The sequence below is a fragment of the Choloepus didactylus genome, chromosome 3 (assembly GCF_015220235.1).
Source record: "Choloepus didactylus isolate mChoDid1 chromosome 3, mChoDid1.pri, whole genome shotgun sequence".
Taxonomy (NCBI): domain Eukaryota; kingdom Metazoa; phylum Chordata; class Mammalia; order Pilosa; family Megalonychidae; genus Choloepus; species Choloepus didactylus.
In genome coordinates, this window is record NC_051309.1 from 124298668 (window position 1) to 124309563 (window position 10896).

Here is a 10896-nt window from a genome sequence, read left to right on the forward strand (position 1 = left end):
CTGTAACAGCCGATGGCTAGGATAGTGGCAGCTGAATTCCCCCTGAAATCCTTCTAAAAGGATTTGCATGTCCGGGTTGTCACGTATAAGCAGGCGGGTTTGGCCTGTGTCTAGGGGCCAAACAATTTTTTCTGGTGGCTCTCCGAATACATGAACAGCCAAGGTAACTAGATCTGAAGCTAGGCTGATCCAGAGCCGTACTGCGGGGCAAATCTTCCTAAGTCGACTTTTAGCGGGATGCGCCCAAAGTAGAGGGCCTTCCTGCCACAGGCAGCCCATGGGTGTGCCGGGCGTAGGGAGGATGAGTGCTATAAGATTGCCCTCCTTAGTGCTGAACCTGTTGAGACAGCAGGCAGCAAGTGCCTTGTTAATTGCGGCAATGGCTTCTTTTGCCTCCTGGGTGAGCTTAATGCGCCGAGAGATTGCTAGCGGCGGGGCTTCAGGGACACTCAGCAGCATAAAGAGTGGTTGTAGCTGCGCTGTGGTGATCGGCAACGCAGAGCGGAGCCAATTGATTTGACCGCAGAGCTGTTGAAGCTCAGTGATAGTGACCCGGTCTGGTATTTCCAGCTGGGGAGCGGACGGAGCAATGGTTTTATCAATACTAAACCCTAAGAAGGCTAATGGAGGCACAATTTGAACTTTATCGAGTTGAATCGTAAGGCCGAGGTCAGCTAAATTAGTGGTAAGGTCTTTGAGGATTAGAGGAAGCGTCTCGGCGTCTTCAGAGGCCACTAAGATGTCATCCATGTAATGGATGAGCATGGCCTGCTTTCGCAGGGGGGCCACTGCATGATTAACATACATCTGGCAGATGGCCGGACTGTTACGCATCCCTTGAGGGAGGACTTTCCATTGGTACCTATTAGCCGCGCCCGCGTGATTGGGGACGGGAACTGTAAAGGCAAAGCGCGGGCGGTCTCGCTCATGTAGCGGGATGGAAAAGAAACAGTCTTTGATGTCAATGGTGGCTACGTGATAGTGAGCCGGGATGGCTACCGGATGGGGAAGGCCAGGCTGCGGGGAACCCATGGGAAGAATATGCTTATTGATTTCTCGCAAATCATTGAGGAGCCTAAATTTCCCTGTGGTTTTTTTATGAATAACAAATACTGGCGAATTATTGGGGCTAGTAGAAGGTTCTATGTGGCCAGCATTCAATTGTTCTTGTACGAGGGCTTGGAGTACTACCAATTTATGCGTGGGAAGGGGCCACTGCTCCACCCATATAGGTTCCTCAGTATCCCACTGCAGAGGAACGGGCGCTGGAGGTGTTAAACGAGCAGTGGCGCACATTATTGGGGGGGCTGCGTGGTAAGCACTGCCCCAGAGGCGGCGAGGATGTCACGGCCCCATAAAATTTGGTCTATGGTGTGTAGAAATAACGGGCGGAAGGTACCTGAGTGGCCTTCTCCATCTTCCCACTTAATGGGTCTTATGGCTTGAAGAGAAGTAGAGGTACCAGTGGCTCCCACTACCGAGGGACCATCAAGAACCATGCACATGGTGGCATATTGAGCGGGCATGCAAGAGATTTCTGCCCCTGAATCGAGCGTGCCTGTGTACCATTGCCCCTCTATTTTTAACTTACGAGTAGGTTTTTCTGGAGTGAGGGGGACTGTCCAGAGAAGCGTTTTATTGTTGGAGCATTGATTAGTTTTATTGGAACCGGCCGGCACGCTGCCTCTTAGGGGCGGGGCTGAGGCTTGCCCCGCTTGGAGTTTAAAGCCTGCTCAGTGCTTTGGTGTTGACTACCGCCAGGGCACCAGGGATAGCAGAATTTTTTTAAATCTTTCTCGTTAAGGTCTCTGTGGCTGCTTTTGCAATCGCGCGCCCAGTGATAACCACGTTGGCAGCGCGGGCATGGAGTGGGAGGGGGGCGCCCATTGCGTTGCATGGGAGGCGGGCGTTTGACCTCCGTATTGGGGCATTCCCTGGCAAAATGACCTCCTTGTCCGCATTTAAAACAACCGGTGGTGGCGGCCAAGGCGGCAGTGACGGTGCCAGAGACAGCCTGGGCTAGAGACGTGGCAGCTGGATCAAAGGTGCTGCAGGCGAGAACCCAGTCATCTATCCTTTTTTCCCGCAAGGGAAGAATGGCTTGCTTACAGGGGGGGTTAGCTCCTTCTAGAATGAGTTCGCGGGTGAGCGCTAACTGGGCTTGGGGGTCGGTGACTTTTCTAGCACAGGCCTCTTCAACCCTGGAAACGAAGGTGGCAAAAGGTTCGTTTGGCTCCTGGAGGAGCTTGGTAAATTTGTCAGGTCGACGGGCAGAGCAATTGGCAAACGCGCGTAAGGCGATGCCTCTGAGGACAGTCCAGAAGGTAGCAGGGACATTAATATAAGCAGACGCATTTAGAAATGCTCCAGTGCCCAAATAGGCTTCAGGGGGATGATAGACTCCAAGGGCTGCGTCTTGCTCACTTTGCTGAGCTGCTTCTGCCTGGAAGTGAGCACGCCAGTCAACAAACTGACCGGGGTTAAGAATGGAATGGGCAAGCGAGGCCCAGTCTTGGGGGATGCAATAGTCCATGCCGAGATCCTGCAGTATTTGGGAAGCGTATGGGCTACCTAACCCGTCCTCCCTGACGGCCCTGCGAAGCTGCTTGATAGTATCTGAGTCAATGGGATACCAGTCATACGGTTTCTGTGGGGTGGGGGTAAGGTTAAGAGGAAAGCAGCGAAAAGCACGAGAGAAAGGAGGACGCGCTTGCAGAGGGCTTGGCGCAGGAGTGGGGGTAGGGGGAGCGTTGCCCCAAGGGTTGCCTTGAGGTGTAGAAGGCAGCCAGGGGTTGTTAGTTGGCAGGGTGGAAGGAGCGGCGGCAGCTGCCGGTAGCGGCTCCGAGGGGGAGCCCGCCGAAGGGGGAGGCGGGAGTGGGAGGCCCCAAGCGTCGCAAGATGGCGGCGCGGTGGGCGTGGCTAAGACACAAGATGGTGGATCAGCCCCGCCCTGTGAAAGGGCGGGGTTCAAGGCATAAGATGGTGGACTAACTCCGCCCTGTGGAAGGGCGGGGTAAAGCGTATGCGGTTTCCGGCCCAGCTTAGGGCTGATGTCATCGCCGGAGCATTTCCTCCCCTCGATGGAAGAAGAAGGAGGAAGTTCGCCATCTTGGCGTGGCTCAGTGTTATTTTGCTTTTTGGGAGTCACCTCGAGCGCGTTGTTAATCTGCTCGACTAAGGACTCCGTGTCCGAGTCATGATTTGAATTAGTATCGCTATCTGAATCTGTTGGCTGGGTTGATAGGGCCTCCTTGGATTTAACGGGGCCTCGATCAGGGGGGAGGGAGCCTTGAAGGCAGGAGCGGATGGTTATCAAGGTGGGGAGCAAGCCGGGAGGGAAGCGCTTGCTCTCATGTTTTATGGCGTTAGTGACTTGATCAATAAGACGATTATAAGTAACAGGGTCCCAGAGATGGCAAGTGGTGAGCCATGGGTTAAAGGGCAGCAGGAGGTCCCAGTACACCTGCAGCTGCCGGACAGACACTTTACAGCGATGCGTGTCTAGGAGACCCGCTAGAGCACGAACTTGAGGTGCCTGACACGTAGATATACGATTACCCATAGTTGAGGGGGGAGGAGGGGAGGTTGCTCCCGAGCCGGGCCGGCCCGGCTGGCGGGGAGGAGGAGGAGGAGTTGTTTACCGAGCAGAGAGAATGAGATAAACTGTGGCCTTGAGGCCGAAGGAGACGGCGAGAGCGGAAAGCAGTGCCCTTTGGCAACGGGAGTAGTCGGGGGGGGGGCGGTTGCAAAGAGGCACACGGCACCAAATGAGGAAATAAAGATACAAAGAACTACAGCAAAGTAATGGAGGGGAAGAGGGAGAGCGTTAGGAGGAACGGGGGTCATAGAAGTGCGCATACAAGAGGACGAAGAGAGCGTGGGGGAAGGGAGGAGCGGCTTCGGAGCAGTGAACCTCCCACGGCTCCGGAAGCGGCGAAGGAGAGGCGGCCCTTACCTTGCAGGCGAGGAAACGGGAAGCTGGAGAGGCGTCCGGGCGAGCGGGCGACCTGCCAAACTGTTGTGTGGAGACGTTCCCTCACACGGGGCACCAGTTGCGGTCGCGGTTACTGCTTCTAGGGGGAGGGGCGGCCGGTAGCTGAGCCCTCAGCTCTCGGGGCTGCTTAAAGGGTACCGGCGGCGGGGGCTCTTTCCCGGAGGCGAGGGCGAGGCGGAGGACTTGGCCGGGTCCTCGGCGAGAGGCGTGCAAGGTGTGGAGGGCGGCGATAAGGACAAGACACTCTTCATCCAGTAGGAGTATGCGCCAAAGAGATTTATTCAGGGGTGATTACAGGTTATATAGGCTGGTAAGAAGGGCAGGGCTGGAAAGGAGGTGAAGTAGCCTTAAATGGCAATACTGAAGGGAGAGGGGCTAGGATTGGTTCTGAGAGAACGCAGGAGCCGTTGCAGCGGGGCGGGGGTTGTTCTGGCCACGGTGCATGCGCGCTGGCGGTGGCAGGAGTGGCCTTGGCACAAGGGAGTGAGTGGGTAAGATAAGGAAGTGGGGAAAGGGCAGTTGGGAGAAAGGCGGTTTCCTCCGGCAAGCCTCCCCTGCCAGTGGCATTTTGGGTGAGGAAAAGGGAGCTGCCTTGACCTCGCTCCCCAGGCTCGGGGGGGCTGCAGAGGGCACTCACGCCCGTACCTACTACCCTCCCCAGGGGGTGATCAGGTCCCCTGGCCCAGGCCTGGCAAGCCGAGGTACAAGCTCAGACACCCGCATTTATTATCTCACAGTTTCTGCTGGTCAAAAGCTGGTTGCACTGGGCTGGGTCCCTTGCTTAAAGTCTTGCAAATCTGAAATCAAGGTTTTGGCTGGGCTGCATTCTACTTCCACACGCAGTCAGGTTGTTGGAAGAATTTACTTCCTGTAGTTGCAGAACTGAGTCCCCTGCTTCCTTGGGGGCTATCAGCTCAGGCACCATTTTGCTCCTTGAGCTGCCCACATTCCTTCTCATGCTTGCCACGTGGCCTCCTCCAGCAACAGCAGGTAGAGTCCCTCTCATGTTTCCAATATCTCTGACTTTCCCTTTTGTCACTCCCCTCTTACTCTGGCTGGAGAAAGTTTGCTGCTTTTAAGTGGCCCTGAGATTACATTGGGCCCACTTGGATAATCCAGAGTATTTTTTTTTTTAAGGTCTGTAATTCTAGTTATATCTGCAAAGTCCTTTCTGCCATGAAATGTAACAAATGTAACATATTCACGGGATTAGGGCATGACATCTTTGGGGGTTTATTCTGTCTACCTCATATGTTATAATAATAGTATGAACCAAATGTAAATGGGTACACAGAAAAAGAAGGTGATAATGTTGTCTGGAGAAAGGGCAGTGCAGAGAAAGACTTCACGAAAGAGGCAATGTTTGGATTGTATTTCTAAGGAGAAATATGATTTCTCCAGAAAGGGTGGGCATTATAAAGGGTATTTCATGCCAGAAAGACATGAAAGCACTTAGCCATATTTGGGATGGATAAATTGTCTAATGTAGCTAAAATATGCTTGAGTTTAAATCCTAGCTCTGCTGCATACTAGTTTCTTCTTCTGTGAAATGGGAGTATTAATAGCACCTTCCTCCCAGAACGGAGGATTAAATGAGCTAAAATACCAAAGCACATCAGGTAGTGCCCGTCACATTGCAAATGTGAATCAAAGACAGCTATTATAATTAATGCTCCTGTTATAATTAATACCAGAGCTAGAGAGGATTGGGAAAAAGTAGAGAAGTGGCAGGAGTGAATGAACACGTGGCCTGGAGTCAGAATGCGACACTAGAGTGTGACAGTATTAATCACTGTTCTTGTTGAAGCGTTTCCTCTTTTGGCTTCTCTGATGTCATTTTTCCTTGGGTTTTTTCTTACTTTTGAAAGTCCCTTCTCAGTTTTCTTTAGTGGATTTTATCCTGACTCTTCCAGATCCCTTCTGACACTGTGTCCTTTCCCTAAGAGTTTTAGCCCATTTCTATGGTTTTCATGACAAAATCTTTGTATTTGGTCCCAACTCCCTGCTGAACTGAGGCCTGCACTTGGATAGCTCAACCTAAACCTCCCCTCCCTCAACCTCCCATCGTCCTTGTGCCTTGTCCATTCCCTTCCCTTCTACCTCACTTCATACCACACCCCCCAAATCTATGCACAAGAATTACTCATATTCCAGTGTTCTGTCTCAGTTCTTGATAACAACATTCCCTATAATAAAAGTAATTGCAACGGATAGTTCCTAGAGTGTTGTTTTATATTCATCTAGGCTTTGCATTTGTTGTTCCCATTACTTGGCATACCCACCCCAGCTCTGACATCTCTCCACTATGAAACCCCTAAAATAAGTAATCACTCCCTTTTCTGTGCTGCTTCTGTACCTTGTACATACTCTTGTGGTTGCACATATTGTATTGTATTGCAAACGGCTAACTTGCCCGATTCTTCTTACAGTACAATGTGGACAACTTAGAAGTCCATGCCTTTGCATTTTAGAATATGTGGCTTGTAGTTATAGATGCTGAAAAAATGTTCATTGGAATGACTTTGAGTTTATCTCAATGGCAAATGAGAACCACCAAAGTCAGTTTTTAAGTCAATGCATGACATTATCAAAGTAGTGTTTCAGCAAGATAATCCTGGAAGCTGTGCTGGATGGGCTGGAGGGAAATGAGAGAGAATATATTTAGGAGGCTTCTTTATAATACCTTTATCAAGATAAAGGTCTGGCAGTGACTATGGAAATGGAAAAGAGGAATAAATCTGAGATAGTCTTAGAGGCAAAATCTCTATACTTGCTGATAGATTGGACATTGGAGATGAGGGAGAGAGAGGAGTCCAAGGCAGTGCAATGGTTTTTGACTTGGTTGACCAGGAAAAGTAAATGTTGAGATAGGGAACCTAGAAGGAAGCCTATATTTGTGGGAAAAAATTATTAGGTTTGGTTTTGAACATGTTGAGCTGGAGGTACTGACATATGGATAGATATGTCTAATAGACAGCTGGAGAAACAGGTCATATAAATTACATATTTTATATGTTTAAAACATTCTTCCAAATATGCATATTAATTTTAAGGGTGATTAAACAAATTTATGAGGCATTTCTTAGCCTTTCTTTTCTAAAGTTGTCATCTCTATCTCCTTCTGTACTATCTAAGTATAGTGCCCTTAGTGCTGTAGGTGAGTATCAGGAACAGAAAAATTAAGTTCATGAAGTGCTGACACCTCCTGCCTCTCCTTCATCCTGACCTCCTCCTTGAGGAGCACAAACATACACCAACGATCACCATGGAAGCAAGGATATACAGAGGTCGAGAACGGAAACTGCTCAAGGTCCTATGGGTATTAATTGTGGAACTTAACTACATTTCCTGACTCCCAAAATGTTGATCTCGTGAGAGCATTAGACAAAAATAATTTGACTTTTTCCAAAGCTATTAAAGAATTCATCTCTTCTCTCCAGTCCAAGATCCAATGATAATGTATCCTTCAAAGGCTATCCAAATGAAATTGTTTCCAGAGACTCTTATGCTGTCTTGAAAATCTGTGACTTTAGCCCATGAATTTATTTAGGTTCTTGTGATTCTATTCAAGCCATCCTCGTGAACTTTAATGCAGTGGAAGAGACAAAGTGATATGTGTTTCCCTGAATAAGAAGGAACAGAGAACTGTGGGTATATAGCATGAGGAAGAATTACTTGCCCAAAGAGTCTGATTGCATAATGCAGATTCTGTACCTGCATAGAGTCTACAAGTATGGATTTAATTGTATTGTGATAGCCTGTTCATACTATCAAAGATATAAGAACAAGTGACAGATTTCTCACCAGCAAGTCATCTTATTTACCTAGCAGTTACTGCCTACATTAAAACCACAGACAATAAATCTCTACTGAAAATTTGTGAGATTTCTTCTGAAAAAATGGAGTCTGTATATCTCTCCTACAAATTGAATGCAATTTTAAATGCTTCCCTGGAAGATCTGCTAGCCCCAAATTATTTGTGCCAAAATACAACTTGTTTTGAGTACTCTTGAGTTTCTTAGGACTTTAATGAGCTTAATTAATGTTGACTTTCATGTCATTTCTTACATCAATGCTATCTATTGCAAATAGCCATGATCTTTACAGGCTAGTTCTTTATTATAGTCTACCTGAGCAGCTACTTTCCAGGTTAGCAGGTGGACAGTAGGCATTTTAAAAATTTGTTTTGCTCTGAATGGCATATGGTATAACAGTAAAAAATATGTAATTTACTATGCTGCATGGTGGGTATCAGAAACAGAAATAATAAGTTCATTAATTGTTGGCTCCTACACGTTCTTCCTCATTTTGTCCTCCTCAGGGAGGAGGAACATAAATGCCTATAAGGGACCACTGTGGACATGATAGACAAAGAAACCCCAAGTGTTCTAGTTTGCTAATGCCGCCAGAATGCAAAACACCAGAAATGGATTGGCTTTTATAAAAGGGGGTTTATTTGGTTACACAGTTACAGTCTTAAGGCCATAAAATGTCCAAGGTAAGGCATCAACAATTGGATACCTTCACTGGAGGATGGCCAATGGCATCTGGAAAACTTCTGTTAGCTGGGAAGGCACGTGGCTGGCATCTGCTCCAGAGTTCTGGTTTCAAAATGGCTTTCCCCCAGGATGTTCCTCTCTAGGCTTCAGCTCCTCAAAAATGTCACTCTTAGTTGCTCTTGGGGCGTTTGTCCTCTCTTAGCTTCTCCGGAGCAAAAGTCTGCTTTCAAAGGCCGTCTCCAAAATGTCTCGTAAGCTGAAGCTCCTCTCTCAGTTCCAATATATTCTTCAAAGCATCCCTCTTGGCTGTAGCTCCTCTTCACAATGTCACTCTCAGTTGTACTTAGTTCCTTCTGTTTGTCAGCTCATTTATATGGTTCCAGTGATTTAATTTAGACCTACCCTGAATGGGTGGGGTAACACCTCCATGGAAATTATCCAATTAGAGTCATCACCTACAGTTGAGTGGGGCACATTTCCATGCAAACAACCTAATCCAAACATTCCAACTTAATCCCCACTAATATGTCTGCCCCACAAGATTGCATCAAAGAATATGGCTTTTTCTGGGGGACAGAATACATTCAAACCAGTACACTAAGGATGGCCCCATATGCATGCACCTGGCAGGTGGGGTGCACCTTATGATAGTGCTTCTCCAAGATCATGGGAGTTGGACACTAAAACTTTAATGAAGGAATAAAGGGATGGATTATAAATGCAGGAGTCCTGCAGGCTGTCTTTCTCAATTTGCCATCTGAGTGGTAAGGGTTTTCAGTTGGGTGTACTTTATCCAAGTGAAAAATCTTGGTTTTAGTAAGCTGCGGTGCCAGGTTGAGCTCTTTGGGAAAGAGAGAGAAAATCTGACTCCCAGTCCTAGTTTGGCTCTAAGCTTGAAGGAAGAGCAATAAAAGGGAGGCAGGGGGTGGTCTTGATGCTCCAGTATTTTCTGACTTAGTTAACTCTAGGATTGAAGACATAGATTTGAGGCAAAAGCCCTGGCTATGAATGAAGAGTATACGCTGGCCTGGGCCATCTCAGGAATCCAAGGACAAACACCCATTCATTTGAGGAGGGGGATGCCCCAGCATCTGGTAGAGTAAGCCTTGGTGGAAGATCAACATGTGAAATACTCAGCCCAAACTACAAACTACAAAATGGAAAAACAGAATTGGCCTGGAAGAGATGATTATGCACTAGGCCATAGCATCCTGATTTAGATAGTCTTGTAAAAAAAAAAAAAGGCAATTATGAATTTTGTCATGTAGTATTAGAAAAAATCTCCCTATTTAGCCCTCGGATTCTTTAAGATGATTTAGTTTCCACCTGGCTGCCCAAAGAGAATTGCTTGGCTGCTATAGCAACTGTGTCCCTGGATATATGGCAGTTGACAAAAACACTCTTTATATGCTGATTTTTATGCTTAGAAATGTAGGTTGGGCTGGTAGGATGAATAAAATAACAAGCTGGATGACAAAAGTGCTGTAAGGCAATGTTACAACCCTCTTTCTTTATCTTGCACCTCACATCCTATTCATCAGTAAATCCTGCCAACTTTATCATCCCCTCCTCAGTCTAGGCTACTACCATCTCTCACCTGGATTTTTGTAGCGGCCTCAAAACAGGTATCCTGTTTCCATTCTTGTCTTTCATTTGTCTACTCTGTACACAACTGTCAGAGTGGTTCTTTAAAAACATAAATCAGATTACTTTATTCCTTTGGTTTAACCAACCAATGGTGTCTTAGCTCTTGCTTCAATAATGTCATGTAATGAAACACTCTCTCAGTGGCTTGAAATATTAAGCATTCATTTTCCTCTCTCACAGTTCAGTTGGGGTGGTTCTGTTTTAGGCAGATTGCTGGGCTCTGCTCCCTATTTCAGTCTTGGCTCTTGTGTGTTCCATAAATCTTTTTTCTGGGGCTCTTGCTGAAGGAGCAGTGACTATTTGGAACCTGCTCTTCAAATGATAAGCAGGGGAGAGACGGAAGCCAAGACAACCCAGGTGAACACACTTAAGGCCTCTTTGCATTTCACATTTGTTTACAACCCATTGACCAAAGCAGGTCACCTGCATCTATGGTTTGGGGAAATAGCCTACACCCCTTGAAGGATACCACAAAGAAATATAGTAAAATGTTTGAGTGTATAGTCCTATTACAGACAAGTAACATTGGGACCAATAGTCTAATTGCTTCTCCACTGCACTTAGGAAAAACAAAAACTATACATTTTGCCATAGCTCACCAGGACCTATATAATTTGACTTCTGGCTATCTTTCTGAAGTAACTCCCTGTCACTTTTTTGCTTTTCTCTCTCCATTGCAAATACTCTGATCCTTTTTTGATTCCTTGAACCCTCCAAGCCTGGTCTTTTCCCCAGACTTGTATTTGCCAGTCTTTC